The sequence below is a fragment of the Pinus tabuliformis genome, chromosome 5_2 (assembly GCF_031772625.1).
Source record: "Pinus tabuliformis cultivar Carrire ecotype Pingquan chromosome 5_2, CPIR1, whole genome shotgun sequence".
NCBI lineage: Eukaryota > Viridiplantae > Streptophyta > Pinopsida > Pinales > Pinaceae > Pinus > Pinus tabuliformis.
The window spans coordinates 877,576,229-877,602,372 of record NC_142306.1 but is presented as its reverse complement, the minus strand read 5'-3'; the positions used below and the strand labels follow the sequence as shown (position 1 = coordinate 877,602,372).

At 38.0% G+C, this 26,144-nt stretch overlaps 1 pseudogene; it reads left to right on the top strand.

The window, feature by feature from the left end:
* Positions 1-1,541: 1,541 nt before the first annotated feature.
* LOC149162105 (ATP-dependent DNA helicase Q-like SIM) overlaps positions 1,542-26,144 on the top strand; it is a 113,090-nt pseudogene continuing 88,487 nt past the window's right edge.

Here is a 26,144-nt window from a genome sequence, read left to right as displayed (position 1 = left end):
ATTACCGTGGTCAAATCTACTATCGTATTGAATGGGATGGGTGGATTTGCATCCATTGTGTATAGTAGATATTGGAGTATTTGTCTGTGAAATTGTCTGCGTAAAGAAGGTTGAAATCGAATGGTATATAATCGAATAGAATTCGATTGGGCAGGTTCTGTATTGGTATGGTCTGTTTAATGAAATATGGAATGAAACTGTGCAGGTGTACAAATTAAAATGGTGAAAGTATAAATTGTCGGCAGTTGTATGAGGTTTCATAATGTCAAGTTATGAAATTGCCAGAGCAATAATCAATATAGAAGGCGCAAGGTGAAATTCAAGGCAGAGGAAGGTGTGTTGACAAATAACGGACATTGTGCAGAGAGGTAAGTTAATAGAATGGCAGATCGTTGTTTGCATTGAGTTTAGATGACATGTAAAGACTGGCAAAGCGCAGATGGTACAACGTTGGAATGAAGTTCACTCCGGGTCAAAGATGCAGAAATCCAGGTATGAAATTCAGATTCAATTGTTTGGATTGTGCGGTCATGAGTTTGGAGTTTTAAATACTAGTGGATGAATGGTTAAAGTCTTTTATAAGACTCATGAAAAGGCGTTCACAAAGCTTGAAGATTTTATAAGTTATTAATGGAGTAAAGCTTTCGCTTATGAAAGTATGGTTCTGGAAACATATGTTGAAGAGTTTGCGTGTCTAATTTACGGACTTGGAGTCTTATTTGGGTAACTTCGGGAGATGCATTTTTAAATGGAAATCAATAGGAAGATTCTGGGATTTGCAGACCCTGCCTGCATCAAATTTTTGGTATCAGAGCTAGCTTAATGCTCTGAAAAGATTGTTTTTGGAAACTGAATTTTAAATTTAGCAGATGTATAATTGCCAGGAAGTGTGTTTGATGAAGATAAGGATCATAATGGAGAAGCAGAGAATGCCCGGGAAGGTCTGGTAAGAATGTTTAAGTTGATTGCATGACTGATTTGATTGAAGATTGTTTAAATATTGAAGGCAATGATATTGATGATCGAAAGAGCAGAGATTGGGTAGGCAAAACAGCATTTGCTTACAAATAGGTTATCAGCAGGAATTGATAGTATTTGAAAGATACTTTGATGTGAAAAGATTGTGCAGGTCAGTGGAAAGCAGTGGATTTGCTGAAAGGTGGAATGAGTTGTACCAGCATCATAGCATATAAGCTATGTAAAGAAGATAGAGCAAGAAGAAATCCTAGATGTGTAAACGTGACAATACCCGGCAATAAACAAATTTACTGAATGAAGAAGGTAGTGAGCAATTGAAGATGCAGAGCCTAAAGAAAGGAGTATTTCAAGAGGAAATGAGAACATCTTCCAACTAAGGTTGGGTAGAAGTTGATGAGGCAGTTCCACAATTGTGATTGTGGACAGGAGATAACAGTTCCAGCAAGAGGAGTGTTGGGTAGAATTGTTAATCAGTGAAAGGTTCGAGGAAAGAACTAATAGGTGCCAAAAGGCTAAACTTAGGGAAGTTTGGTGAGGCATGAAAGAGACTTGTTACAGGCGAAATGGAAAAAGTTAGTTGCAGCTCACTAGTGAACAAGGAAAGTTCACCAGAGGAAGGAAAGGAATTGACTACTGATGGTCATGACAGGGGTACAAAGGAAAGTCACAGACATAGGGAAAAGAGTGCTGAAGCAGTTGGACTCAAAGGAATGAGTAAAGAAGAAAGGGACATAGAGTTGGCTGAGATGAAGGCAGAACTCAATCATTTGGAGAAGCTGGTATTGAAAGGAATTAGAGAAAAATGGAAACAAGGATTTTATGTGGGAAGAAGAGTTAAATGGCCTATCAGAGAATTGTTTGCTGAGAAATTATTACTTCGAACAACTGAGAATGAAGAAATAGGATACATCTGCGAACCAGAGAAAGGATCTCTCCTTGGGGAAGAAGACAGTGATGACAGTAGAGAAGAACTGATCTATGCAGATCAGAATGAGAGGAATGTGTTGACATCATCTGCACAGACAAGAGGATCTCATATTTTTGGGATTAATTATTTCTGTGAATGTAAAATTGCAGGTATGCAACTTAAAGAATTTGAACCTGTGTATGAAAAAGTGAAAGGAGCAAAGGCAAGACAAGCAAGAAAGGAGATGCATAAGGACTTTCAAGACTTCAATTGGTGGAGAAAATTAAAAGGTATGGCTGAATGGTTATGTCTTCTTTTAGTGGAAACTTATTTGATTATATTTGAAGGAATTTTAGCATGGAAAGAAGACCAATGGGAAATGGAAACAGGAAAGGAAACAAATGCATTGCAGATTTATGAAGTGAAGAGAAGGAAAGCTGACACCGAGAACTTAGCTGAAGAAGGTAAGCCAAGGAAATCTTTGAAAGATCAAAGTCTTATCAGAGAAGAGGAAGAGGCATTATTGTCTTATTTGGACAAACTGAGTATTGGAAGAAGTTGTGTAGAACAGGAAGGTATTCTACAAACTTATGATGAAGTTTCCAAGTATAGTCAAGAAATTGCAGTCCCAAAATTTTTCTTTGATGAGGAAGAAATCAGAGATGTTGAGGAAGAATTTCTCAATAATTTAGTGAACTATCAGAATAGTTCAGAGGAGCATGAGGAGCTGACCATTGAGGCTTCAAATGAAGAGCCTTGCATTTTTGAAACTGACATGTTGTGTATGTTTTCAGGTTTGACAGGTGAGGAGCGATTGGACAATGTGCTTATGCATGTTGATGAAGAAGTGAGATTACTGGAAGAAATGGCTGAAACCGAAAGATATTTTGAGCATGTATTTAATAATTTTGAGAATGATGGTATTGACAGGGAAATTGTCATGATTAAAGGAGCTGACGATAAACAAATGAAAAAGGAAAGTATGGAAAAGGAGAATGTACAGCAGACAGATGTCAGTGAGGTTTAGTAAAAGACAAATGGTAAGAAGGAAATTGATAAATTATGGAAGATGAAATTAGAAGAGAACAGGGACAACAAGAAGGAGAAACTGACCACAGGAATTTGTATCAGCAAGAACAGAGGACAACAGAAAATTAAGATTTGGGAATTTGAAGGAACAGAAGTGACAGTGGCAGAAGAATTGAATCAACAGCATAATGAAAGTGATGACCAGTTACAAAGTAAAGTTTGGGATACTGGATGGATAGCAGAAGAAACATATGACCAGGAGGTCATGGAAACTTTCAACTTTGAGGGTCTGATGCAGGAGCATTCAGGCCAGTCAACAATGTGATAGTATGGTCACATGTTGTGACTAGCAAGGGGTTGAAAGAAAATAATTTAATTAAATTATTTGTTTAAATATGTGAGAGTGTTTATTTATTGAGGAAAGGGTATAGGTGGTTGAGTGATCCTCCTTGTATGGAGATCAGGCCAAATAGTTGGATTTATTTGGCTAGAATAGAATATGAGAGATTTTAAAAGCTTTATTTAGTGTTAGTTTAGAAAAGAGTGGGATTGAAGAGATTTTTTAGGAGAGGTTGAGAGATTTCTGGTTCAGAATCAGAATTGATTCATGAAACCATGTATTTGTATCAATTAGGTTTTCCTTATATAATTAGGGAGAGTGTGGATTGGACAGCAAGCCTACGGGCTTTTGTAGAGGACTATTGATTTGAAAATCTGGTAGTGTAAAGGATATTTGTAATTGATCTCATTTGGGTTTATTTATGAAGAATTTGATTTGCATTGTAATTCTAGTCGAATTGGTAGGAAGATGTTGAGTCCTGAATCCATTCTTATGATAAACTCTTTAATAGAAGAGTCTCTGTACGTAGTTGAAAGGATTGATGTTGTAATATCGACTTTATACTATTTGAAGGTTTGCAGATTTTGAAGAGAACGCACCATTTGAAGTGAAGTGCTTGACGTAATGATTGCCAAGAATTTAATTGGAAATTCCAAGGCTATCGATCATTAACTCGTGGGTTAATGTTTAATTCAAGAGTAATATCAATTCATGCATCAATGCGTGGGACAAGGCGCAATTGAAGATTGAAGATTGGCGTTTCTGGGTCATGAACGCATTCCTGGGAACCCAAGAACTGTGTTGATGACGCATTAAGAATCGATTCAAACTCGATAAGTCGATGTCGTGGATAAATGCTACGTTATATTGTAGAACATCCAACAAAGGATGTAGAGTTGAATTATATTGATGGATGAAATGCGTTGAAACGCTGGTTTAACATGAATTGAAGGCGGCTACAGTATGGAACAGAAATGGGAAAAATCGAAGTATGGCAGTTAAATGCTGAGTGAGGGTTGCATTGAAGAAATTCAGTTGGATGAAAAGGTAAGTTCTTTCATTCGGATGGAAGGTATGTTAATTGCCGAGCAGATTGTTGAGTTTTGATTTTCCTTTAATCAAAATAAAATATGGTTGAATGTTAATTGTGAGCGCGACATTTGGGTTTAAACCTGAGTTATGAAATCGTGAAGGTCGAACTGAGAATTGAAACACTCTTACATTGCTGGCAAAATCGACTATGGTTATGTCAATAGCTATGGTCGAATGCTGTGACATTTGAATTTAATCAAACTCTGCGTGTGTATATAATGGCTGTAATGAAAGTCGAGGTGTGAGAGCGTGGTCAAAGTTGAATAGGGTGAAGGCGCACTTCAGTGGTGTAGACATTCCGAGATAAACTCATTTGTAATTACCGTGGTCAAATCTACTATCATATTGAATGGGATGGATGGATTTGCATCCATTGTGTATAGTAGATATTGGAGTATTTGTCTGGGAAATTGTCTACGTAAAGAAGGTTGAAATTGAGTTTAGATGACATGTAATGACTGGCAAAGCGCAGATGGTACAGCGTTGGAATGAAGTTCACTCCGAGTCAAAGATATAGAAATCCAGGTATGAAATTCAAATTCAATTGTTTGGATTATGCGGTCATGAGTTTGGAGTTTTAAATACTAGTGGATGAATGGTTAAAGTCTTTTATAAGACTCATGAAAAGGCGTTCACAAAGCTTGAAGATTTTATAAGTTATTAATGGAGTAAAGCTTTCACTTATGAAAGTATGGTTCTGGAAACATATGTTGAAGAGTTTGCGTGTGTAATTTACGGACTTGGAGTCTTATTTGGGAAACTTCGGGAGATGCATTTTTAAATGGAAATCAATAAGAAGATTCTGGGATTTGCAGGCCCTGCCTGCATCATTCAACTACTTAACTCTTGTAATGATAAAAATACAAATGTTTGCATCAGTCAATAATAAGATTTAAAGTGATATAACAGGTGTTTTCTACAGTTTAGTTTTTGGTGTTTACTCATTTATCATAGATAGAGCTTTTACTGCCAGCAGTCCTTCATAGCCTCGACAGGGTTATATTTTAACCAACAATGATTCATTGTCCCATCTGAAGCAATTTTCAAATTTCAAAATGATATTCACTTGCTTTGAATCTCATTTGGATCTTGTCCCTTTTTTCTTTTTAATATAATCTTTTGTTTTAGGTTTCTTAAAAGACATCGTCTAGGCTTGATAACCTAATAATGACAATGCCATTCACTGGTTGTAACTAAACTGAACAAGCTGGCTCTTGATGAGACCTGCTGTCTTCTGATCGATGAGATCATTGGCTATTACCCTGTTTTGATATGCAGTATTGGTAATATCAGTTTAATTATTTCCTTATGACCATGGTAAACAAGCTCGTAATTGAACTTTTTATCTTCTAGGTTTTGCATATTTTAGAATTACACTCTGAAAAAAGAAAATTTTATCAGATGGGGTGAAGCATTGGCTCTTTTAAGAGTTTTGGATGATACTGATAGAGTTTTAAGATACCCATATGCAGAAAGTCCTTACTAGGTTAAAGATTCTTTTCTTGACTGATAACAAAACATTCATACTCTAAAAAGATAAGAGTTTGTTCATAGAATAAATGTTTTTTAGCAAGATCAAGTTTTTCCAAAGAAATCAGGTTTACTTTGGTACTCAAATGTCCTAATTATTTCTTTTAACTTTTACTTACTTATAGAAGCAAAAAATCATAAATATTATCAAAGATTTTATTTTCAAAAGCCATAAGTAAACACTACTTAACCTTTATTGTCCTAAGAATCTTAAAGGCAATATGATACAAAATTGGAAGAGGCTATCTTCTAAGAAAAGTATTTTTTCAATATTTGGCCATTAATGGGCAAAGAATCATTCTTACCTGATAAGTATTGTAGAAGAAATGTTGATTATCCAATTTTCTCAATGATTTGAAAAGGGCCAAGCCATAGTCTTTGGAATTTGGTATGTTTACCTTTTTCCTTGTGTGCTTTGTCCCATTTCAAAACCAAATCACCTACTTCAATTTTTTTTTTACTGGAAGAGGTTGTATCAAAAGAGCCTTTGACTAATTGTTGATGATGGAAGTGGGTTGCTTTGGCCTTTTCTCGTTCTTCTTCAAGCTTAAGAATCTGAAACTCTCATGCTTGGAGAGAAGAAGAAGGGTTTTCATTGATGAATTTCACTAGGGAAAGAGATGGGATTGCTATGTTTATGGGAAGAACAACTTCTTTTACATAAACTAAAGCAAAAGGAGAAGAACTTATAGAGGCCTTTTGTGTAATTCTGTTTGCCCATAGAGCAAATGTCAATGCTTTGTGCCAATTCCTATGATTTTTGTCAATAGTCCTTTTGATAATTCTGATGAGGTTTTTGTTGGTTGATTCTGCCAATCCATTGCCTTGTGGATAATAGTTGGCTGAATATTTTAACTTAAAACCTCGCTTTAGAGCAAATTCTACCATTGCATTTCCAGAAAAGTAAGATGCATTGTCAAACATTAAAGCTGAGGGTAAGCCAAACTTGGTAATTATGTACTGATCAATGAAGTCCGTAATGCTTTCCGTATTATCTATCCTTATGGGGATAGCTTCTACCCATTTTGTAAAATAATCAGTAGTTGTAAGGATGAATCTATGTTGTTTGGAAGAGTTAAGAACAATCTCACCAATTATGTCTAATCCCCATTGTTCGAATGGTTGTTGGATGTTTACTGGTTACTCGTTTGAACAGTGAATGCATAGGAGCCGTTGGATCTGGCCGATCAACAGTCCAGATCCGATCGACAAAGGCTATCAGAGGTTATCGGTAGAGACCATATGGAACTTGCGATGGCGATCAGCGGAGTCAACGAGGACCGTCGATCAAGCGCACAGATCGACGGCCCACGTTGCATCGCAGAATCGCAATCGACACACACAATGGAGCGGGGCTATAGACATATACATATGCGCGATGCGACTAGCTGGACTCGATAAAGATTATAAACGATGTTTGATATGATTTGAGATCTGGAAAATAGAGTTTTCCTTTGTAAATCTCATTTTTGTTGAATAAACGAAAAACCAAAGAAAATGTGTCGATGCGATATTACGGACCCGAAAGGGTTTATTAATACTGTTACATATGATTTCAAGTCCGATAAGCGGGATTTTCAATGTTTTTAATGTATTTTCAATACAAAGGGAAATCACGATATGAGCGAGATTTCGGGCGGGCCAAGGGGCGGTAAATGGTTTGGGCCGGGCTTCGCCTGATCCCATACAATGGCTGCCACGTGTCCAGGCCGAGGAGAGAGAAAACCACCCTCATCAGGCGGTTAACCTCCATACAGAAGGGACGCCCAAAATAGACCACAACCGTTGGATCTGGATCTCCCAGATCAATGGTGGAGATGTGATATCGCTACAAAGGCGGACTCGATAGGAGTTATAAAGCGGATTCATAATATTTCAAATCTGATGAACAATGTTTTGGATGATTTTTCGTGTTTTTGCAGCATTTCTTTGTGTTAATAGAAAACGACCATTTTGGGATTTCAAAGGCCCGATGGCCCATTACTTTACAGTACAGGTGGCCACCATCCTTGTAAGCATTTAGCAATGATTACTAATGCTCAGAAAGGGGTCTAAAAATACAGAAGATGAGAAGCCAGAGAGCCCAAGAAGGAGAATGAACAGACAACACAGATTGGCTTTAAAAGCCACAGAGCGACAAAAACAAAGACAAGGAGTATTAAAGGTAGTACTGAGACAGAGAAACAGAGACAGAGAGTCAGTGAGGAGAGTCTGTGTACTCAGAAGAGACTTGGGGAATCAAGTAAAGCCTTATTGTTTTATATCTGTTGTGTGAGGCTCAAATTGAGCTCACTGTTGTAAAACTCTGTTTAGAAGACATAATAGAGAGGTCACCACTGAAGGCTGGACCAGGATATGTAGCCCAGGATTATTGGGTGAAATCCTTATTAAACTTTTTGTGTTTATGTGTGTTTTCTATTATGGTTCTTTAACTGCTTCATTGTCTATGTATTTCGCATTCTTATCGATCCATTGCAAAAAGTAACGTAGGCAAATCCATGCACATGAGTCTGTAATATCTTAATAATTGTCTTAGATCTCATTATCCCACATATGATAAAGAATTGTATGCATTAGTGCAGAGTGTGAAAAAATGGAAACATTACCTATTGGGCAAAGAAACAGTTATACATACTGATCATCAACCACTTCAATATTTACACTCACAAAATAAATTGCAGCAATCAAGACACTATAGGTGGATCGGTTTTCTACAACAGTTTCATCTAGTCATCAGGTATAAGAAAGGCATACACAATAAAGTTGTAGATATGTTATCCAGGCCAATTATAAATGCATCTACTATACTTAAGCATAACCCAATATTGCATGAAAGCTACATTGAACAATATGCTCAAGATGTAGATTTTAAAGATGTATATGCAACTTTAAGTGATGGCAAACAAGTAGAAGAATTGGATTATCATGTTAAGGACCAACTCTTATATCATTTGGGAAAGTTATGCATTCCTCAAACTGAAAGAGTTAACATAATATGAGAAGCACATACTTCTCTAATATCAGGGCATTTTGGTGTAAGTAAAACTGTTGCATAGCTGCAAAGATTCTGCTATTGGCCAAGACTGCATGAAACAGTTTCTAGATATATTAAAGGGTGTACCATGTGTGCTAAAAGCAAGCCCAACAATAGAAAACTAGGCTTGTAAACTCCACTTCCAGTTCCTTCTCATCCTTGGGAAAGTGTTTCCATGGACTTTGTTGGGGGACTGCCAAAATCTAGAAAAGTTCATGATTACTTATATATTATTGTGGATAGGTTCAGCAAAATGTGTATTTTAATACCTTGTAACAAGCATATTACAATTGAAAACACAAAAAAGTTGTTCTTTCAGCATGTATGGGTTCATTTTGGGTTACCCACTTCTATTGTCTCTAACCGAGATTCCCGATTTGTTGGGAAGTTTTGGTTAAGTCTATGGGAGTTAATGGACACCAGACTGAAGAAGAGCGCAACCTTTAATCCACAAATGGATGGCCAAACAGAGGTAGTCAACAGGACAGTGATCCAGTTGCTTAGGGGCTATTGCATCAAGCATCCCAAACTTTGGGATGAACATTTATGTTATGTGCAACATGCTCACAACTGTGCTAAGCATTCTTATACACAAAGATCTCCTTTTGAGACTTGTTTTGGTTTTACACCAAGGTCTCCCTTGGATTTTGTCTTTAGTAAAGACATAACAGTTGATGGACATAGTGTTTTGGACAAGGCAACCAGGTTCATTGAACAGATCCAAGAAATTCACCAGGTAGTATAGGAACAACTGGAAAAGAGCCAAGCCAAGTACAAGGCAAGGCATGATAATCATCGAATTGAGCATAGCTTCCAAGTTGGTGATCAAGTCTGGTTGTACATCAACAAATACAGAATGCAAGGTGAAGGTAAAAAGCTGAAGCAAATAAGGTATGGGCCTTTCGAGATACTTGAGAAAATTGGTGAGAATGCTTTTCGCCTTGATTTTCTAGCTTACATGCACATCTATTTAGTAGTTAATGCAGAGAACTTGAGACTATTTGAACCTTCTTTGATTGAATATCCTGAAGAGCAAATTCAGTTTCCTTCTATTGATGATCTGTTGCCTGAATATCTCAATGATTTGCAGGAAGATACAGTTCTAGACATGAAGGTGAGAACTACGTGCAGTGGGGATGTTGAATACCTCAGAATTGGACTCAAAGGTTCAAAACCAAGCAGTGCAAAATGGATAGAGATTGGACAAGTGACAAAGATGTATCCTCACTTGATTGATGCTTAAAAACCAACTTTTGGTGGTCCAAAAGCCTTTTCAGTGGGAAGGCGTGATCCAAATGGATCCTAAGATACTCTCTAAGTCTTCAAAATCATTCAAAAGATCAAAATTATCGCATGGGCAAACCTTCATAAAACAACAGAAAACATTATTGGGAGGCGAAAAACACAAGGAAACAGTGAAAACAGAGCTATCGGTGGCTTGAATAGTGAATGCACAGGAGCCGTCAGATCTGGCAGTTCAACGGTCCAAATCCGATCAAAAAATCACAATCGGTAAAGGCTATTGGAGGTTATCAGCATAGACCATATGGAACTTGCGATGGCGGTCAACGGAGTCAACGAGGACCATCGATCAAGCACGTAGATCGACGGCCCACGTTGCATCGCAAAATCGCAATCGCCAAACACAATGGAGCAGGGCTATAGACATATACATATGCGCGATGCGATTAGCCGGACCCGATAAAGATTATAAATGATGTTTGATATGATTTGAGATCCGGAAAACAGAGTTTTCCTTTGTAAACCAAATTTTCGTTTAATAAACAAAAAACCAAAGAAAATGCATTGATGCGATATTATGGACCCGAAAGGGTTTATTAATATTGTTACATATGATTTGAAGTCCGATAAGCGGGATTTTCAATGTTTTTAATGTATTTTCAATGCAAAGGTAAATCACGATATGAGCGGGAATTCGGGCAGGCCAAGGGGCGGTAAGTGGTTTGGGCCAGGCTCCGCCCAATCCCATACAATGGGTGTCACATGTCCAGGCCAAGGAGAGAGAAAACCACCCTCATCGAGCAGTTAACCTCTGTACGGAAGGGACGTCGGAAATAGACCACAACCGTTGGATTTGGATCTCCCAGATCAATGGTGGAGATGTGATATCGCTACAAAGGCAGACCCGATAGGAGTTATAAAGCGGATTCATAATATTTCAAATACAATGAACAACGTTTTGGAGGATTTTTCGTGTTTTTGCAACGTTTCTCTATGTTAATAGAAAACAACCAATTTTTGGATTTCAAAGGCCCGATGGCCCATTCTGTTATAGTATAGGTGGCCACCATCCCTGGAAGCGTTTAGCAGTGATTGCTAACGCTCAGAAAGGGGCCTGAACGGACAAAAGTCGAGAAGCTAGAGAGCTCGAGAAGGAGAATGAACAAACATCGCAGATTGGCTTTAAAAGCCACATACCGACAGAAACAAAGGCAGGAAGTATTGAAGGTAGTGCTGAGAGAGAGCAATAGAGATAGAGAGTCAGTGAGGAGAGTCTGTGTACTTAGAAGAAACTTGGGGGATCCAAGTAAAGCCTTATTGTTCTATATATGTTGTGTGAGGCTCAAATTGAGCTCACTGTTGTAAAACTCTGTTTAGAAGACATAATAGAGAGGTCACCACTGAAGGTTGGACCAGGAGATGTAGCCCAGGAGTATTTGGTGAACTCCTTATTAAACTTGTTGCGTTTATGTGTGTTGTCTATTATGCTTCTTTAACTGCTTCATTGTCTATGTATTTCGCAATCTTATCGATCCATTGCAAAAAGTAACATGGGAAAATCCATGCACATGAGTCTATAATACCTTAATAATTGTCTTAGATCTCATTATTAGATCAGCTGGTCCATCATGTAATCCCTGCATGATCTTTTCAGCTTCAGGTTTCTCCAAGCATCTTAGTAATACTGAATCATAATTTGTTCTAAACAATACATCATTGAATAATTCATACTGATTTGATTTCAACCTTAAAGCACGCTTATTTTTATAATTAAAATGCATAGGAGCATATCCATTATTCAAATAAAATTTCAAATCCGCATATTGTAATTGTGTATCATTGAGGATTACCTCTGATATTTTCACTTCATCAGCTTGATCTTTTTTTGCTGATAACTGGGAAGCTCCCGTTAACATCCTGCAAAAACCTTGGCCCCTAACAATTTTAGTTGGCTGGATTTCTACATCATATTCTTGAAGTGCAGAAACCCAATTGGCTCTTTTCTCCCCTACTTCTCTTTGGATTAATAATTGTCTTACTGCAGGGTAGGGTACTACTATATTTGTATGTGATTTGAGAAGAAAAGGTCTTAAATGTTTCAAGGTTTTAAAAACAACAAATGTTTGTTTCTCGACAGTTGAATAATTTAACTCGGCACCTTGCAAGTTAGAACTGAGAAAAGAAATGGGTGCCTCGATACTTTCATCGTTCAGTTGTGTTAAAACAGTTGCATATGATGTATCAGATGAAAAAGTATATAATACAAAAGGTTTTAGAAAGTCAGGAGTTGTCGGTGAAGGAGCATTAATCATTGATTTTTTAATCAACTCAAATGATTCCCTTTCATGTTTGCCCCATTTGAAAAATGCTTTTTTTCGTTGTTAGAAAATTATATATTACGGAGCAATGGAACACATAAAATATTGTAGGAATATAAACACAGAAAACGCATAAAACAAGAGAGACACAGATATACGTGGTTGACCCAATTTGAGCTACATCCACAAAGAAACAGCTAGTCCTTCTTTTATTATATTATCTAGCAAACTGAAGAGATACAACCTATAGTAGATCCACTGTAACAAACTCTTCGCTCTCAATCTCCTCTCTCTTCCTCACTCAGAATACAGATATACATAGACGTAATACAATTCCCTCATATATAGTGAGGGGTTTCCTTCTAGGGCAAAAAACCCTAAATTAAACATAACTTCTATCGTCAGATCATCTGCCTAATGAACGGCCCAGATTGAATAGAAATTACGAGACTTTTACAAAGCAATTTTACATCTATTTTTAGCTTCGGGGGCACTACTCCCGAACCCCCGCCAGCGGATCGTTGGCCCCCGGACCCCCAGCCGGGGGGGGGGGGAATTGGCCCCCACCAACCCCGACGGGGGGGACAAGTCCCCTCCGCACCCCACCGCGTGGAGGGGTGTACAATCTTCCTGGGGTATACATCCGGCTGAGACCTTTGAATACAGAAGATAATCAAGCTCCACACCCAAAAATATCCCACTTGGAGACTGATTATAACAACTCCACCACTGCTTCATTTGCTAGACAATGACTCCACTTTGGACCTGGCTGTTTCTGATCTTCTTCATCAACTTGAAGACCAATTGAAATTGAGCAGATTCTCAGTTTCTCCTTGGTTACAACTTTTGTTAGCATATCTGTAGGATTCTGGCTAGTGTGTATCTTTCCCAGCATCAACTATCCATCTTCCAATGCTAACCGTATGAAATGGTACTTGAGTTGTACATGTTTAGTCTTGGAATGAAATGCAGAGTTCTTTGCAAGATGTATGGCACTCTGGCTGTCACTGTATAACCTTCCCAACTCCTGCTTCTTACCCAATTCATCCAGAAACCTTTGTAACCAAATCATTTCTTTACTAGCCTCTGTAGCAGCAACATACTCTGCTTGTGTTGTTGAAAGTGCAACAACACTTTGGATTTTGAAACCCAACTGACAGCTGTTCCACCTACAGTAAATACATATCCTGTAGTGCTCCTCCTGTTATCTTTATCATCTGCCATATCTGCATCAACATATCCTTGTAGAGCAATGTTTGAACCACCAAAGCATAATTCTTGATTTGTGGTACCTCTCAAATACCTGAGAATCCACTTCACCGCCATCCAATGTTCTTTTCCTAGATTGTTCATGTACCTGCTTACAACTCCCACTGCATGTGCAATATCAGGCCTTGTGCAGACCATTGCATACATTAAGCTTCCAACTGTTGATGCATATGGAACTTTAGACATATGAGCCATTTCTTCCCGAGTCTTGGGACATGCCTCCTTACTTAATTTGAAATGGCTAGCCAAAGGTATACCAACTGGTTTTGCATTCTGCATATTAAACCTTTTCACCACCTTTTCTATGTACTCACTTTGAGACAATGTTAATTTGCGATTCTTCCTATCTCTAGTTATTCTCATACCAAGGATTGTTTTGCAGCACTTGAATCCTTCATTGCAAATGAGTTTTCCAATTTCCTTTTGAGCACATTTATTTCTTGCATGTTAGAACTTGCAACAAGCATGTCATCTACATACAATAACAATATAATATATCTGCCATCATTTTTCCTTTTGAGATAAACACAATGGTCAGAGTGACATCTAGTATAACCTTGTTCAGACATAAACCTGTCAAATTTTAGATACCACTACCTTGGAGCCTGTTTTAAGCCATACAAACTCTTCTTCAACCTGCATACTAGTTTCTCCTTCCCTTTTACCTCATATCCTTGTGTCTACTGCATATATATCTCTTCCTCCAAATCCCCATGGAGAAAGGTTGTCTTTACATCTAATTGCTCAAGATGTAAATCTTCAGCAGCTACTAGACTTAGAATAGTTTTGATTGAAGTCATTTTCACAACAGGAGAAAATATCTCATCAAAGTCTATACCCTTTTTCTGTGCAAACCCTTTCACCACAAGTCTAGCTTTATACCTTTTTCTACCTCCATCTTCTTCCTTCAACTTGTAAACCCATTTATTCTGCAATGGTATTTTACTTGCAGGCAACCTGACTAAGTCCCAAGTCTGGTTATGTGCTAAGGAGTCCATCTCTTCTTTCATGGCTTGCTCCCACTTCTTCCTGGTTTCTACTTGCACTACTTCTTCATAACATTCTGGTTCACCAGAATCAGTCAACAATACATAATATAATGAAGGAGAGTATTGTTTAGGGGGTCTACTTATATTGGTAGATCTTATAACACCACTTTCAGGTGTTTGAGGTGCTTGTTGCTGTTGTGGTTGTTGTTCTAGCTATTGATCATTATGATTTTTAGGCACCATCACTTTTCTTGTGATATCGTCAAGCACTCTGTATTCTCTATTTTCGTTTTCCTATTTCTTTTCCTGCAACTGATTCTTATACAAGACCTTTTCATTGAATATTACATCTCTGCTCCTAATGATTTTGTGATTTTCATAATCATATAAGAGATAACCAAAATCATTAACACCATATCCAATAAAGGCACATTTCTTTTATTTTGCCTCAAGCTTTGTTCTATTTTATTTATTAATGTGGACAAAGGCTTCAGAACCAAAAGTCTTTAAAAATGAGTAGTTTACCTTTTTACCTGTCATGCCTCCTCTGGAATACCACCATCCAAGGAAATTGAAGGCCCTCTGTTTATTAGATAAACAACAGTATCTACAACATCTGCCCAAAATTGTAAAGGCAATCCTACATGCAATCTCATACACCTTGCATGCTCCATGATTGTCCTGTTCATCCTTTCTGACACACCATTTTCTTGTGGTGTTCCTGGAACTGTCTTCTCTCTACGAATTCCATTCTTTAAACAGTACCTATCAAACTCTTTGCTGCAATATTCACCTCCATTATTTGATCTGAGACACTTCAACCTTTTCCCTGTCTCATTTTCAACCAAAGCTTTCCATTTCTTGAAAGTATCAAATACATCAGATTTATTTCGAATATAATAAATCCAGGTTTTTCTGGTTGCATCATCAATAAAAGTAACATAATAATGAGAGCCACCAAGAGATGATACCTGAGCAGGTCCCCATACATTTGTATGCACAAGCTCTAATTTTTCGCTCTTCTTTTCTTTCCCAACTCTAAGGACTCTGACTCTCTTCTGTTTTCCATAAGCACAATTTTCACAGAATTTTAAATCAACATGCTTCAAACCTGGCAACAAATTTCTTGAGTGAAGAATCTGCATCCCCTTCTTGCTCATGTGCCCGAGCCTATGATGCCACAATACCGTATCTTCTCTTGTAGAGGTTAAAGCATTAACAAAATTAGAAATACCATTGCATAAATACAATGTACCAACCTTTCCTCCTTTCGTTATTACCAGGGATCCTTTAGTGACCTTCCAGGTTTTATCTGTGAAAGTAGTTACGCAACCTTCACCTCCCAACTGCCCTGTTGAAATCAGATTTTTCTTCAGATTTGGAAAATGCCTTACCTCCTTCAATAGCCATTGATTTCCATTCTATTGTTTTATGAAAACTGTACCCATTCCAACGATTTTATAGGGTTTATCATCACCCAATCGAACCTGTCCAAAATCTCCTTGAACATAATCATGAAAATGTTTCTTATTAGGTGTGGCATGGAATGAGGCCCCTGAATCTAACACCCAGGCATCAATAATATTTTCTAATGAAAGAATCAAAGCATCTTGCAACACATCACCTGTTACATTCACTTCATGATTAGTTTCTTTCTACGCGTCTCCTTCTTTTTCCTTCCGAGACTTGCAGTCTTTCTTCAGGTGTCCTTTCTTCCTGCATTTCCAGCACACTATCCCCAATCCGGACTTGGATATCCTGGGCTATTTCCTCTTTCCATTTTTCTTCCCCTAGTCTCTGCAGTCAAAGCATTGCCTGATGTCTCACCGGAGCTTTTCCGTCGCATTTCCTTGCTAAGGATTGCACCGACAACATCATCAAACTTTAAAGTACTAGATCCAGAGACAAAGTTACTAATGGCCATAACTAAGCCATTCCAACTTTCTGGCAATGAGCACAGAAATAACAGAGCCCTAACTTCATCATCAAAATTTACCCCTATAGAACTTAACTGACTTGTAACTGTATTAAAATCATTTAAATGGTCTGCAACAGATCCACCTTCTGACATCTTCATATTAAATAAATGCTTCATAAGAAATACCTTATTTGAGGCCAAGGGTTTTTCATATAGTTTGGCCAATGTCGACATTAAACCCTCTGTTGTCATTTCCTTTGAAATATTAAATGCTACCGACACTGCTAGGCACAGCCGTATTGTTCCAAGTGCCTTTCTATCAAGAATGTTCCATTCTGTGTCTGTCATACTCGTCGGCTTCTTTGTCTTTCTACTCAATGGTAGGTACAGATCTCTCTGATACAGATAATCTTCCATCTGCATCTTCCACAACTGGTAGTCTTGGCCATTAAATTTTTTGACCCTAAACCTACCATCTTCCGCCATTGCTCCCACTCGAACCAGGAACCCTTCTCTCTCCTGTGAGTTTATCAGCCAAATAGATCTTCGGCTCTGATACCAGTTGTTAGAAAATTATATATTACGGAGCAATGGAACACATAAAATATTGCAGAAATATAAACACAGAAAACGCATAAAACAAGAGAGACACAGATATACGTGGTTCACCCAGTTTGGGCTACATCCACGGAGAAACAGGCAATCCTTCTTTTATTATATTATCTAGCAAACTGAAGAGATACAACCTATATTAGATCCGCTATAACACCCTCTTCACTCTCAATCTCCTCTCTCTTCCTCACTCAGAATACAGATATACATAGACGCAATACAATTCCCTCATATATAGTGAGGGGTTGCCTTCTAGGGATAAATACCCTAAATTAAACATAACTTCTACCGTCAAATCATCTGCCTAATGAACGGCCCAGATTGAATAGAAATTACTAGACTTTTACAAGGAAATTTTACATCTATTTTTAGTTTCGGGGGTGCTACCCCCGAACCCCCGCGGGGAGGACAAGCCCCTCCCGGCACCCCCCCACGTGGAGGGGTGTACAGTCTTCCTAGGGTATACATCTGGCTAAGACCTTTGAATACAGAAGATAATTAGGCTCCACACACAAAATTCGTATCATTGTTTGAAGGGGTAGGACGATCTGTGAAAAATCTGGAACAAATCTTTTTACAAAATTAATTTGTCCTAGGAACGATTGCATGGTCTTTTTGTTATGTGGGAGAGGAATCTTTTCGATCTCTTGGACTCTATCGAGATCAATGTAAATCCCTTTCTTGGACACTATAAATCCAAGGAGTTTGCCTTCTGGTAAAACAAAATAATATTTTTTTTGGATTTAAGGAAATGCCATATTTCTTGCATCTTTAAAAAATGTGCCTCAGGTCACTTAACTGGTCGTTCCTATCCTTAGAATAGACTGTGATGTCATCTAAGTAAATAATAAATGATTTATTAATCAAATCTTTAAAAGCAATATCCATAGCACCTTGAAATGTAGCACCTGTGTTAATGAGTCCGAAAGACATATTTTGATAGGCGTATGTTCCCCACTTGGTCCTGAATGTTGTCTTTAATCTGTCATCTAGATGCACAAGAATTTGATTATATCTTGAGAATCCATCTAGAAAAGACATTAATTTGGAACCTGCAACTAATTGCAATATCTGTTCCATGGTAGGCAAAGGAAAGTTATCTTTTTGAAAAGCTTTATTCAGGTTCCTAAAATCGATACAAATCATAATATCACCATTCTTTTTCCTCACATGCACCATATTCGATACCCACTTTGGGCGTCTAACAGGGAAGATTATTTTGGCTTTCAGAAGCTTTTTCAATTCGGATTTGATTTGACTCTCAAGGTTTGGGTGAATTTTGTGAAGCTTCTGTTGATCTGGCTTTTTGTTCGAAGTCATAGGTATGGTATGTTGAATAACAGAGGTATCATAGGTTTTGAGATCTGCGTAATCTCAGGCAAAGACACCTTTGTATGTTTTCAACAACCTAATGAATGATATTCTTTTTTCTGATGATATGCCAAGACCTAGGTTGACATTTTGAGGTTTTTCAGTTGACCCTAAGTTTACTACTTCAAATCTCAGAGTAGAACTTTGAGTTTTGGAGTTAGTAATTTTCTTGAATCTATCCTTTAGATCATAGAGACCTTCCATCTTAACTACAGACTTCAGGATTGGGTTTTGATTCTGATCATTTCTAATTTGCAGATCATGCTCTTATTCATCTATGATTTGTTCCTCATAGGACCCTTCTGATGTAAGGAAATTAACTATATCCGCATCATTGCTGAATACTCTCCAATTTGTTACATTATTGGGAATAGATGGCCTAAATATTAATTCTATTGAAAATATGTCTGGGCTGAAATCTTTTGAGGGTATAAGCTTGGATGCCACATTAGCAAGTAAGTCAGCACTTGCGTTTTGAGGTTTAGGAACTGAAGAAATGTTAAAAGCAAAGAAGTGAGAAGTCATATTCTAGGCTAATGATTGATAATGTTTAAGGTGACCAGAAACATAACAAATTGTATTTCTTACTTGCTTCACAATTATTTCAAAATCACCATAGACTTTGACATTAAGGCCAATGGCTTTATACAGTCCTTGGATCAATGCTCCATATTCAACGATATTATTGGTGCACTAAAATTCAAGTCTGCAGGCTAACATGGTTTTCTCTCCTTGTGGATTGATCAAAATGCATCCTGCACCGCACCGTCTTCAGATTTGGAACAGTCATTATAGAGAGTCTAGAACAAATAATTATTTGAAATTTTATCTACTAAATTTACACACTTGGAAGCATCTGTTTGTGGAATTTTTTCTATTTGAGACACTACGACATTATTTATAAAGGGAGACCTCTGAGCATTAAAGGATCCCAAAAATGGCTCAGCCGAATAATTTCCAATGATGTTATTGGTGAAGGCAAGAGGTTCATTGCTTCCCTCAAGGTCAGTGGCTGTATATTTCATGAGTGATCCATTTATAGGGAGATGAAGGAGGTTTTTCCATAAATGGTGGTATTGAATGGCATTCCATACTTATAATTAGTTCCATGGAGGAAGGGATGAGAGGATAGGATGCATCTTAACTCATTCCTCATCCATTTTCGAGCTCATAGGAGTTGATAAGTGAGGGAACCTTATAGATGACTCCAAGAGATAAGAATATTCCCCAAACACTATGTGAATTTTGCTCGAACTCGCCCAGCGTAGGTGAAAGGAAGCCTAAGCGCTCTGCAGAGCACCCTGGCATGGACTTAACTGCTTTGCAGTGCACCCATACATGGGACTACTTGTGTTGGTCCCTCTAGAGGCCATTTATGGATGTCTTCAAGTCATGAAACTATTTGGGAAGGAGGCATTCAAAGTGGTGACTTGTTTAGTGCATGTAGCAACTGAAATTAGGGTTTGATGAGCCATAAAACACTGATCTAGATGATGGGATTGATGTGCCCAAATGGATCTGTAACAGCTGCCCCCTAAAGCATGAAGTCAGAAAAATGTCAATGTCGAATGAAATGCTTTACGATGTGATGAGGAGGTATCAAAGTGGAAGGTGACCTACAACAATTACAATACATATATCATGATTTTTTATTTTTACATGAACTTGCTGAGGGAAGGCATACCCATGCTCAGTTTATAAACTTTCATACATGTACATAAACATTCATCTACAGATATAGACCCATGATTGGAATGACCATCAATGTAAAGCCATTGTACATATGATTTAGTACTCTTGAAATCGTAGCTCGGATGGATGAAACTAGATCCGAGGTCTTGTATCTCATTCAATCGTTCACTCAAGTATGAGTCTAACCATGTGAATATGTGATCTGAAGTTGAACATGGGAAGACACCGTTTGATTACCAGCCAATGATGTAATTTGTTAACAAACGCGAGAGAAATCACTAATAATGATAATGAACCTCAAGGTATTGCAGTACATTCTGCATGGTGTGAATGGATGATTTGATGTCGAACACCATACAAAGTACTTCGGTCGAAGGTCATTGATGTCAACCTATCGTCAGAAGCGAGAAACCTTCCATTGATGTCTGCAAGCCTCAAGGTACTGAAATGGTGTTTCTAAGTCAACTTCTTGGATAATGAGTTGATTTCGACAAGAAGCGACTCGTTGTAGGAGGGCCTTGACGTATCCCACATCAATGACACAAAACGAGTGTAGTGATTTTGGAGATGGAATTTGACTGACGACACAAGGTTCAGGAATGGTGGTCATGAAAATGAAGGTTTATGGTATTGCAAAGGATGAATTTTGACTGAATGACTTCTCAGACCCATGATTGGAATGACCATCAATGTAAAGCCATTGTACATATGATTTAGTACTCTTGAAATCGTAGCTCGGATGGATGAAACTAGATCCGAGGTCTTGTATCTCATTCAATCGTTCACTCAAGTATGAGTCTAACCATGTGAATATGTGATCTGAAGTTGAACATGGGAAGACACTGTTTGATTACTAGCCAATGATGTAATTTGTTAACAGACGTGAGAGAAATCACTGATAATGATAATGAACCTCAAGGTATTGCAGTACATTCTGCATGGTGTGAATGGATGATTTGATGTTGAACACCATACAAAGTACTTTGGTCGAAGGTCATTGATGTCAACCTATTGTCAGAAGCGAGAAACCTTCCATTGATGTCTGCAAGCCTCAAGGTACTGAAATGGTGTTTCTAAGTCAACTTCTTGGATAATGAGTTGATTTCGACAAGAAGAAACTTGTTGCAGGAGGGCCTTGACGTATCCCACATCAATGACACAAAACGAGTGTAGTGATTTTGGAGATGGAATTTGACTGACGACACAAGGTTCAGGAATGGCGGTCATGAAAATGAAGGTTTATGGTATTGCAAAGGATGAATTTTGACTGAATGACTTCTCTTGAACATGTCGACGACACTAAAATGAATTGGTAGCTTTGACCCAAAACAAAGTGATGGATGGTATGATAATCATCAAGCTAATAACCCAACCCAAATAGTCACGGTGATGGAGTGAAAGTGTCATGTTCAAGAGAGACTTGCTACCATAAAGTGGTTTTACCCTTTTTCCCATTTTCCCCAGTCATTGCTGACAAGTACCTCTTTATTTTTATCAAGCTTGAGGAGGATAACATATACTTGTTGTATAATTTCACCCTTCGGGTGAATCCATCGCTATTTGATGTTTTAACGAGTCTAGCGAAGGTGAAACTTGGTCTTGTCTAGATGGAAAATTTTGTCGCTATTTGATGTTTTAATGAGTTTAATGACAAAGATAACTTGGTCCTTTTCATGTTTAGAGAGTTTAAAAAGGGACAAAAAAACTCCACAAGTTCTTTTTCGTAGATTTGTCTCTCAAGCCCAAAAAAGCGTAAAACAATACAAGAGAGAACCTATTGACCATGTTCGGTCAACATATTCCTTTTTCGTAAATAATCTATCTCAGCCTAAACAAGGGTTAAACTTATACTGAGTAGATGTCATTTCCAATCCGTAAATGAGTTGAAAAGGACAAGCGTTCGGTAATCTTTTCATATTTAGAGAGTCTGAAAGAGCTTAAAGTGGACTCCACTTTGAGGAATGAGTGTTGTCTAGGATAGCAACTGGTTCCAATGATGTCGGAACTTCTCAAAAAATGTTGATTTATGTGAAGAGGTTGGCTAATAAGACCACTCATTGCAACTATTCCTCAAAAAGGGTAAAACAACCAAGTGAAAGTGTATGATCGGCCAAGCAGATAGTGACGATGGAAGGAGAAAAAACCAAGGCTTATATGACGGAAGAGGCTGATAGAATGGAAATCACAAGGGTTAAAATGGAGATGGGTTCATTTTTACACAAGCTTGAACCATAAGGAACTATGCTTGGATTCAGTTTCATGTTTAAACAAGCTTGAAATGAAAAACTATGCTTGGATTCAGTTTCATTTTTACACAAGCTTAAAATGAAGAACTATTTTTGGATTCAATTTCATTTTTATGCAAGCTTGAAATGAAGAACTATGCTTGAGATTGGTTTTCATGCCCCCAGCATGATGAAAGGGAGGGTCTCTTGTAGCCAGATGCAAGTCGCAGTGGTGAAGCAGGACGGTTATCCAACACCTTTTTGGCTTCGTCTAGATAGGGACAAAGGTGAATGGGGTGATTCCCTTCACATAACCTATATGGAAAATTAACTTTATCACTAGGTGCATGCCCCCAAGCTTCATTACATTCACCTAAGTATACTAATCGTGGCTATCAGGTGGATGGAATGAAGGTTCATTTATGAGATCAAGTGAAAGACTCGACTGGGATTTTACGAGATCTAATCAAAGACTCGAATATGAACTTTTCTCCAGGGGACCTTGTTTCATTTTTTAATGAGCTTGACACAAGACAAGGAACTCTGATCATATTCCTTGTTTCGTTTTTTAAAAAACTTGACACAAGACAAGGAACTATGCTCTAATTCCCTGTTTCATTTTTTAATGAGCTTGGCATAAGGCAAGGAGCTATGCTTTGGGCCCTGTTTCATTTTTTAATGAGGTTGACACAGTAAAAGAACTATCCTCATATTCCTTGCTTCATTTTTTAACGAGCTTGACACAAGACAAGGAACCATGCCCATACCCTTTGTTTCATTTTTTAACGAGGCTGACACAAGACAAGGAACTATCCTTATTGGCCTATTCCATTTTTTAACGAGGTTGACACAGTAAAAGAACTATCCTCATATTCCTTGTTTTTCACGACCCATGATAGGAGGCCATGACATCCAAGAGGTTCTCATCTGATGGGAGAATAATGATTTGGAAGGAGAGATATGGTTCCAATGCCCCTAGTACATAATGTACAACATCATGGAATTGATCATCTGTTGATGTAGGCATGGAACTGGTTGCCACATAATTAACCCGTGGTGGGGAAGATACCATTGGTACAAAAGGACCATTTAGGGAATATGGTTGACTGGATGCCATATTTGGACCGAGAAATGAAAGCTGGTCAACAGTGACTATTTTGCCTTCATGCGGAAAACAAATCACTTGAAAGAGCGTTGAAACAATAGCTCCCATGTCATAAAAATAGTCATGCCCAAGAAGAAAATTGTAATCTAAAGGGCTTGGGACTACCATGACATTCAAATAAATGATTTTTCCTCCCAAAGTAATAGGCAACTGAGGAAGGATCCCTAATGGTTGACTGGTTCCTCTGTTAAAAGCCAACAAATTCTGGCTAAGAGGCACAAGTGATAGCAAACCGAGCGCTTGCCAAGCAGTTGAGGAAAGGATACTCACATATGCACCTTCATCTATAATAGTGCCAGATACAATCATATTACAAACCTGTACTATGATCTGGGAAGGCACATATGAAGGAAGACGGAATCTTGCTAGTCGATTCCAATCAAAGGAAGTGACCAGACTACTTGGAGGGGGTACCGTAAGAACGGGAGAATTATCCCCTTGAGTTATGAGAACGGGAGGATTTTCCTCCTGTCTTGATGGAACAACAGGGTTGCATTCAAGGTCATTGGAATCTAAAGAAACAAAAAGAACTTGAGTGTTATCATACTTACTCTCTACGGGAAAGGTACGATTAATTGAAGGTGAAATCGGGTCAACTGTTTCCTTGACCTGTTGATTTGGGTAAGGTATAAACTCATAGGATTCACTTTCAAAGAGAGTGGGTTTGACCGACAGTTGATTTAGGTCAGTCGCTTTATCAACTAGTGAAGGACTAAGGGATAATTTCCTGTAACCAGATGGAAATCGCTGCGGTGAAGCAGGACGATTATCCAACACTTTTTGGCTTCATCCAAATAGGGACAAACGTGAATGGGGTGATTCCCTTCACATAACCTACAGGGAAACTTAACTTTACCCTTCTTTCCATGAACTTTACTACCACTAGTTGATGGTGTGTCACCAACATGATCTCTAGAAGTTGATGGCTTAGGATGATGTGAACGAGAAGACCATTCTTCTAATATTTGAGGAATATCAGGAAAATTTCAAAGAAGATGGTCTCCCGCACAAAGTTTGCATGGATATCGAACTTTGTGAGACTTGATGGGTGGTTTCTCTTCAAATGTTGCATTCAAAGCAATGGTTTCTTGGTTGCCCCTCTGTTGAATTTTCTTCTTCTTCTTCTTCCCTTTCTTCTTTTTCTTAGCCACCTGGTTACTAGTACCAATACTTTCACTAGGCAAAAAGGAAGAAGGGGAGGAAGAAACAACCGAGGAAGAAGGCAAGGAGTCAACTTGAGGATCAACTGGAGGTTGATTTTGTCTAGTTGGAGGTGTACTCGATTGTGGAGAAATCATGACATTTTGAACCAAGGAGGTTGAAAACAACCATACTGGCAAGCCAATGGTAAATCCCGGAAGGGACAATGTAGCCATATATGGAGCACCAATAAGATTCCCATCAAAAGGAATTCCTTGATTGGTGGACTCTGGGTTTGTTGCCATATGTCTCAAGCTAAGACCAACTAAGGAGTGAGCGTGGAGGATGTTATCTGCGGTCAATTAATTTTATTTTAATAAAAGTAACATAACAAAACCAAAAAGGGATAATCTAGGCAAAAGGTTTACCAAGCAACTGTGAACTGCAGAATACCTCCTGGCGAACCAAGAAGTACGGGCAGGCAATCTTCCCAAATGCTGTGCTCAGTGTATCATAGTGTACAAGGTGGCCGACTCGGTTACCTAAGGATGGATAGCAATCTATAGTTGTCCTCCCATATATACTCGAAAGTACGTGGAGGCCCAATCCGTATAAGCGTTGTCTAATGCAAAACCACACAGTGAGAGCATTCCCATATACTTTACGTACTATAACACCGCCCTCTATACTCGAAGGTACATGGATGAGCTACGATATACTCATGTACGTGGAATGAGGTAACACACTTAGGATGTATTGAAGACAAGTTAGCGAAAACTGCTTTGTTTTACAACGCCAGAACATGTCTCTAGCCTAGAACCACTAAATGTTTTTCGTTAGGTGACAATGCTCCATTAGGTAAATTCAGATAAATTTTAAGTTGATATTCTTTAGAATTTTCCTTTCAAGGTTCACCACGTGATGTATGTTTGAAATTCTTAAAATGCAACTAATATGATAAGCATTATTTTCATTCAATTGAACAATGAAAACCTTAGCTAGTAGGGATAGAGCAATCAGATCTTTGACAAAGAGCAAAGAGCACATCTAATGCATTTTCCCTAGCTATTCCTTTCAAGCATTGACAAAATACAATATGAATGATGCAAGTTTTTCTTTTCGAACCCCTTAATGTTATGATGAAAAAAAAGGAAACTAATGCACATATAATCAATCAATCTTTCTATAAGAACAAAGACTTTACGGTAGTTCAGTTTCGAAGGAAAAGAAGACTTTTACGACACTTTCTTTCGAACAAAGATTAATCGACTATAATCTAACTTTGACGATGAA